Source organism: Spinacia oleracea, chromosome 1 (assembly GCF_020520425.1).
Source record: "Spinacia oleracea cultivar Varoflay chromosome 1, BTI_SOV_V1, whole genome shotgun sequence".
NCBI lineage: Eukaryota > Viridiplantae > Streptophyta > Magnoliopsida > Caryophyllales > Amaranthaceae > Spinacia > Spinacia oleracea.
Window position 1 is genome coordinate 75,656,571 of NC_079487.1, and position 8,163 is coordinate 75,664,733.

Sequence of the window (8,163 nt, forward strand, 5' to 3'; positions counted from 1 at the left end):
GTGACGACGAGCAAGGGAGCTCGTCGCCCATGCGGCACGAATGCAATGAGCAAGGCCATGGTGCACGAGCACAAGGCAGCAGCCCTGCCTTGTGTCGTGGGCTGTGAGCAATGGACGAATGGGCGAGGGCGAAAGCAAGGCACAGCAGTCGCGTGTGGGCAGCAAGCGAGCTGCGCCACAGCGCGCACTGCCTCGCGCAAGCGTGCGGAGCCTCGCGCGCAGCGAGCGCAAGCTCGCGTGCCACGAGTGCTACGCCCAGCGTCGATGCCTCGCGCAGCAAGCGATGGCTCGCAGGATCGAGCGCTGGCAAGCGCGCGCAGCGAGCAATGGCCCGCATAAAGCGAGCGCTGGCGAGCGCGCGCAGCTAGCGCTGGCTCGCATGAAGCGAGCGCTGGGGAGCGAGCGCAGCGAGCGATGGCTCGCGTGCATCGTGTGCTGGCGCGCGCAGCGAGCACCAGCTCGCGTGATGCCTTGCAAAGGAGAGCAGCAGCAGCGATGCGACGTAGCGCATGGGCTGCGCGCACATGGCCAGCGATGGCTGTGTGCGTGTGGCCCATGGGCGTGCGTTGCGTGGGGTTGTTGCGTTGCGATTGGATCGTTTTGAAATTTTAATTTGAAATTTTCAGTTTACGTAATTTTAATTAATTTTAAAATTAATAATTTAAATTATTTTCTTGGATTTTAATTTTGAATATTGTAATTATAATAAATTTTATTTATTCTAATTATTTTACTAAAATTAAAATCATGAATTAATTTAAATACGACTGAAATTAAATTAAACTTTTTGGATTCAATTATAAATTTATATGAGCTGTAAATTTTAATTAAATTTGTATGTTTCCGGTTAGACTAGAAATACATTTTTATGTTTAAAATTAGTAAAGCATATGAATTTATTGGTTTAAGTGGGAGCCCTTTTAGTCATAAACTCTTGATTAGGTCTACAAATCCTTAAGGTTAAAACAACTTGATTAGAATTAATAAGGACTGAATAATTGGTAGATTATTAGTGCCCTTGATTAATTGCTGCAAATGTTTACGTGATGCATAATGTGTTTTACTAACCAGCTATGTGGGCAATTCATGATAATGAATGGGTGAATGGTATATATTGTATATGTATTGTTTTGCAGGTTATGAAGTGACTAGTATGGCCCAAATAGGATAGAAAATATGGTCTGCGTACCATTAATTTGAATGTAATTGGTCTAAAGTACCAAAGTTGTTTTTCAATTCAAATATGGTATGCGTACCATCAAATAGTTGTAATTAGTTTTAATTATAGCTTATCCTATTTGAAGAAAATGGTGCCTCCCACGGAGATTTTCAAGACGGACTTTGAAGTTAAAGCTTCAAGATGAAGTCGGGCCATACTAGATCACATTTATCTTATGCATGTTTTAAGTTATTTATTGCTTTTAAATATGTCTTAAAATGCATGAGATCAAAAGCTTGATTATGTTGCATGATTAAGGATTTTAGTTCACTTCAAATCTAACCAACATAGTAAGAGCCTTAAGTTCCAAACTTAAAAATTGAGTTAAAAGGTGCCATGCCAAAATCTACACTTGCTTGGATATCCTTTACATCAATCTAGTAATAGTTTTCGCTCAGCGAGGTGTTACTTATTGGTCCTAAAGGGGCAAGGTACAAAAATAATTGTGAGTACATGTTAGTTTTGGTGAAACTCAACGATATAAGTAAGGAGTCCTTTTATGTCGTGGCAAAATCGATAGGTTTACCTAATAAGTTCTTAGACGTACCTATCAACCAAGAATAGTTTCTAGACTATTAGCAAAAGGCTTTTGCTTACCTAAGATGTTTTAGGATTAAGTCGACAAACTGTGCTTAGTTCTTCAATGATTTTAGGATCTTGGAATCATTTTATTCACACCTGCCGGAACACATAACTTGAATAAAATGCTTAATAAACATTGAATTATGCATGTATGATTGAATTTAAGTTTATTAAGAGAAACTGTGAATGGTTATTTATTTGTTTATTCTTTTCGATTGTAGTTTTTAAATATGGCAAACAACAATCAAAACATCATCATAGGTTCTGAGCTTATGGTCAAGCTGAACCTGGCAAATTTTCTTGAATGGGAAGCTAAGCTAGTTGAAATAGTCAAACTCAATGGACTTGAGTATGTACTGTCACATCCCATGCCAAGCTACTATGCCAGAGACATGACCCCTGAGAGATTTTACGCCTGGGATGCGGATCTCAAAAAGGTTATGAGTCTCATGCTGAACAATATCCCTGATGATTGGGCTAGAAGATTTGTAGCCTATGAACCTTTTACGGTCATCAAGAATCTGAGGGATATCTGTCGTGGAAGCACGGAGGACAGGGACCTGAACGTCCATGAGTTGATTGAATCAATGTCTGGTCTAAAGGTTAGTTCTCCCAACAGGTGTTATAGGATGGAGGTCCAAGAAACACATGTTCAGCTCCTTCGCACTAAACAGAGGGTAGGCGTCCCACTGAGGTTCCATGTGGATCTTATGCGTTCATACTTTGATCGCCTAAGTCTACTAGGAACACCAATAAGCGAAAGGATGGCAGTCTCTATCTTGCTCAATTCATTACACAGTGGGTTTGGTCGCTTCAAGCAACTATACCTAAGTGAACCAAGAGAAGAAACAGTTGCAGAATTTGTTCACCTTGTCAGAAAGGCTGAAATAATACTGGACTGTGAAGCCAAAGATTTACTCAAGGCTAGAAGGAGACCGTTCAAGAAAGGTGGAAAGTCCAAGGGCAATGCTAAATCAAAGCAGGACAAGTCCACATCAAGCTGTCTTTATTGTGATGGAATAGGCCATTACAAAAGAGAATGTCCAAAGCTAAAGGAAGATCAAAAGAACGGAACAGTCGTTCCATCTTCAGGTATTTTCGTTATAGACTGTATACTTTCTAATTCAACTTCTTGGGTATTAGATACAGGTTGTGGCTCACACTTATGTTCCAATCCACAGGGACTAAGAAGAAGTAGAAAGTTAAGCAAGGGTGAAGTCGACCTACGAGTGGGAAATGGAGCACGGATTGCTGCATTAGCTGTAGGAACTTACTATTTGTCGTTGCCCTCCGGGCTAGTTTTGGAACTGGAAGAATGTTTCCATGTTCCAAGTCTTACTAAAAACATCATTTCAGTTTCTTGCTTAGATGCTAAGGGATTTTCCTTTTTAATAAAAGACAATAGTTGTTCGTTTTATTTTAAAGAGATGTTTTATGGATCTGCTAGATTAGTCAATGGACTTTATTTATTAGATCACGACAAACAAGTATATAACATAAATACCAAAAGGGCCAAAAAGGATGATTCAGATCTCACCTATATGTGGCATTGTCGATTAGGCCATATAAACTTGAAACGCTTAGAAAGACTTCAAAAGGAAGGAATTCTAGAACCATTTGACTTAGAGGATTATGGTAAATGCGAATCATGTTTACTTGGCAAAATGACAAAGCAACCTTTCTCTAAAGTTGGAGAAAGAGCAAATGAACTATTGGGTTTAATCCATACAGATGTATGTGGACCAATGAGTACAAATGCTAGAGGTGGTTTCAGCTACTTTATCACTTTCACTGATGACTTCAGTAGATATGGTTATGTCTACCTAATGAAGCATAAGTCTGAATCCTTTGACAAATTCAAGGAATTTCAGAGTGAAGTAGAGAATCAATTAGGCAAGAAGATTAAGGCACTGCGGTCTGATAGAGGCGGTGAATATCTGAGCTATGAATTTGATGACCATCTGAAAGAATGTGGAATTCTATCAGAATTGACTCCTCCTGAAACACCACAATGGAACGGTGTGTCGGAACGGAGGAACAAAACCTTGCTAGACATTTTCAGGTCAATGATGGGTCATGCCAAACTTTCATTAGAATTTTGGGGACATGCACTAAATACAGCTGCACTCACTATAAATAGAGCTCCGTCTAAAGCTGTCGAAAAGACTCCATATGAATTATGGTTTGGAAAGCCTCCAAATGTGTCTTTTCTGAAGATTTGGGGATGTGAAGTATACGTCAAACAATTGATTTCAGACAAACTTCATCCAAAATCTGACAAATGTATCCTTGTGGGCTATCCAAAGGAAACAAAGGGGTATTACTTCTACAATACATCTGAGAACAAGGTGTTTGTTGCTCGAGATGGTGTCTTTTTGGAGAAAGATCACATTTCCAAAATGACAAGTGGGAGAAAAGTAGACCTCGAAGAAATTCGAGTCGAACAACAAACTCTAGAGAATGCTCAAGATGACATTCAGGATGAAACTCAGAGATCTTTAGAAGAATCTGGTGAGAATCATGGTCAAACTAGAAATGTTACCCCGCGTAGATCGCAAAGATATAGATCTCAACCGGAAAGGTACTTAGGTATTTTGACGAATGAGAGCTATGACGTTCTATTACTTGAAAGTGATGAACCTGCGACTTACAAACAAGCTATGACGAGCCCTAGCTCCAAGCAATGGCAAGAAGCCATGCAATCTGAATTAGACTCCATGTCTGAAAACCAAGTATGGGATTTGGTCGATTTGCCAGATGGCTACCAAGCCATTGGAAGCAAATGTGTTTTCAAACCGAAAAAGGACAAAGATGGGAAACTTGAAGTTTTCAAAGCTAGATTGGTTGCAAAAGGTTACAGGCAAGTCCACGGTGTGGATTACGATGAAACCTTTTCACCAGTTGCAATGCTAAAGTCTATTCGGATAATATTATCAATCGCTGCATATTACGATTACGCAATATGGCAGATGGATGTCAAAACTGCTTTCTTAAACGGCGTTTTAACAGAAACTGTGTTTATGACACAGCCTGAAGGTTTTGAGGATCCAAAGAATGCTAAAAATGTATGCAAGCTAAAGAAGTCAATCTACGGATTGAAGCAGGCATCCAGGAGCTGGAATATACGTTTTGATGAAGCAGTCAGTGACTTTGGTTTCATCAAGAACGCAGACGAATCTTGTGTATACAAGAAGGTCAGTGGGAGCAAAATTGCTTTCCTAGTATTATATGTCGACGACATATTACTTATCGGAAATGACATTCATATGTTGAACTCTGTCAAGATTTGGCTTGGGAAATGTTTTTCGATGAAAGATCTAGGAGAAGCACAGTACATATTGTGCATCAAGATTTACAGAGATAGATCTAAAAGGATGATTGGACTTAGTCAAAGCACTTATATCAATAAGGTGCTTGATAGGTTCAAGATGGCGGACTCCAAGCGAGGCTACCTACCCATGTCTCGTGGAATGACTCTAAGCAAGAATCAGTGCCCAAAAACACTTGATGAGCGTAGACGAATGAATGGGATTCCATATGCATCATTGATTGGTTCAATAATGTATGCTATGATATGTACACGCCCGGATGTTGCGTACGCACTCAGTGCTACGAGCAGATACCAGTCAGACCCAGGAGAGGCGCATTGGACTGCTGCCAAGAATATTCTGAAATACCTGAAAAGGCACAAAGATGACTTCCTGGTCTATGGTGGAGATGATGAATTAATTGTTAAAGGCTATACGGACGCAAGTTTCCAAACCGACAAAGATGATTTCAGATCACAGTCTGGGTTTGTCTTCTGCCTCAACGGAGGAGCAGTAAGCTGGAAAAGTGCTAAGCAAAGCACCATTGCGGATTCTACAACTGAAGCGGAGTACATTGCTGCACATGAAGCAGCAAAGGAAGCTATATGGCTAAGGAAGTTCATAGGTGAACTTGGTGTAGTCCCCTCCATTAAAGGACCAATAGCCCTGTATTGTGATAAGAACGGAGCTATTGCACAGGCAAAGGAGCCTAGACACCACCAGAGAGTCAAGCATGTACTTCGTAGATTTCACCTTCTACGAGAGTTCGTTGAAAGAAAAGAAGTCGAGATAAACAAGATTGGAACTGATGACAACATATCAGATCCATTTACTAAACCTCTGCCGCAGGCGAAGCACAACTCGCACACTGCAGCTATGGGAATCAAGCATATTGGAGAATGGCTTTGATGACCCTGTTTAATGTTTTAAAGTTTTAGAGTTTAAATCTTTGTAAAACATTATTGGTTAATCATTCACAATAAATGAAAAGAATTCATTTTTCCATTTAATTTGTGGTTTATTAAATGATGAGTCCCTTCAATTTGACGATATATTCAAGATAGACTGTCAGGACCAGTCCTGTGACTAAGAAATGTCTATCAAGTGAACTTGAATGTCAAAGGTTGAAAATGGTCCCTAGTCGGAGTTTTCTATAAAATTGGACGCATAGAAAACGTTAGACGACTAGAATGCAAGATGACTAGTAGTTCTGTTTCTTGAACTATGTGGACATGGCAATGTCATAATCATTTGCATAGATACTTACTTTGGGAAGACTAGTATCGGACAAGACCTATGAAACTTTACTGTAAGAGATGAAAATCTGTCATAAGTAAATTTCATTAAAATTATTAGACACTAAATCCTCAACACCTGAGTGATTTGAGATTACTTGTTTGAGAACTGGTTGCTTTGACGTTGACCAACCGTCGCACCGTAAAAGGAGGCTATAAAGGCAACGCTCAGGTAATCACCTATCAAACGAAGTCTAATCTCAAGATCGCAAGATTGGGATTGTCCTCCCATAAATCGGGATGAGATGCTTAAAAGTTGTACAAGGCCACTCGGAGAGCTAGAAACTGTGAAATGCATGGCCGTGCTCGGATGAATCAGAGGCTATGATTATCTGTTTATTTGATCAGTTGAACTCTGAAACCGAGAAACACTTCTGGACATAATAAGGATGACAACTCTTACCTTATGTTCAAGAGCAAGCATCGAGCGACAAAGGAATTAGGAAATGCACACTTGTCCCTAAGGACAAGTGGGAGACTGAAGGAAATAATGCCCTTGGTCCAAGTATGCATTCAATGTTAAGTCTAATAAATGCGGTTCAGTATTAATTAACAAGTTAATAATTCAGTGAGATCAAGTGAGCTGAATGCCTAGCTAGAGGCCGCTTCAGTTCAAGTGGAATTAATGATATTAATCCACAGCTTACTCTTGACTGAATCCGTTTCCGGCAATATCATCGTTTCCAGAGTATTCATTTCTTGCCTGTGACGCGTTTCCGGCAATATCATCATTTCCAGAGTATTCATTTCTTGCCTGTGACGATCTCAGCTCCCACTGAAACCAAGATCCGTCGATTCCGAATATCCATAGATGGAGTATTTAATGCCATTAAATACTTGATCCGTTTACGTACTATTTGTGTGACCCTACGGGTTCAGTCAAGAGTAAGCTGTGGATTAATATCATTAATTCCACTTGAACTGAAGCGGCCTCTAGCTAGGCATTCAGCTCACTTGATCTCACTGAATTATTAACTTGTTAATTAATACTGAACCGCATTTATTAGACTTAACATTGAATGCATACTTGGACCAAGGGCATTATTTCCTTCAGTCTCCCACTTGTCCTTAGGGACAAGTGTGCATTTCCTAATTCCTTTGTCGCTCGATGCTTGCTCTTGAACATAAGGTAAGAGTTGTCATCCTTATTATGTCCAGAAGTGTTTCTCGGTTTCAGAGTTCAACTGATCAAATAAACAGATAATCATAGCCTTTGATTCATCCGAGCACGGCCATGCATTTCACAGTTTCTAGCTCTCCGAGTGGCCTTGTACAACTTTTAAGCATCTCATCCCGATTTATGGGAGGACAATCCCAATCTTGCGATCTTGAGATTAGACTTCGTTTGATAGGTGATTACCTGAGCGTTGCCTTTATAGCCTCCTTTTACGGTGCGACGGTTGGTCAACGTCAAAGCAACCAGTTCTCAAACAAGTAATCTCAAATCACTCAGGTGTTGAGGATTTAGTGTCTAATAATTTTAATGAAATTTACTTATGACAGATTTTCACCTCTTACAGTAAAGTTTCATAGGTCTTGTCCGATACTAGTCTTCCCAAAGTAAGTATCTATGCAAATGATTATGACATTGCCATGTCCACATAGTTCAAGAAACAGAACTACTAGTCATCTTGCATTCTAGTCGTCTAACATTTTCTATGCGTCCAATTTTATAGAAAACTCCGACTAGGGACCATTTTCAACCTTTGACATTCAAGTTCACTTGATAGACATTTCTTAGTCACAGGACTGGTCCTGA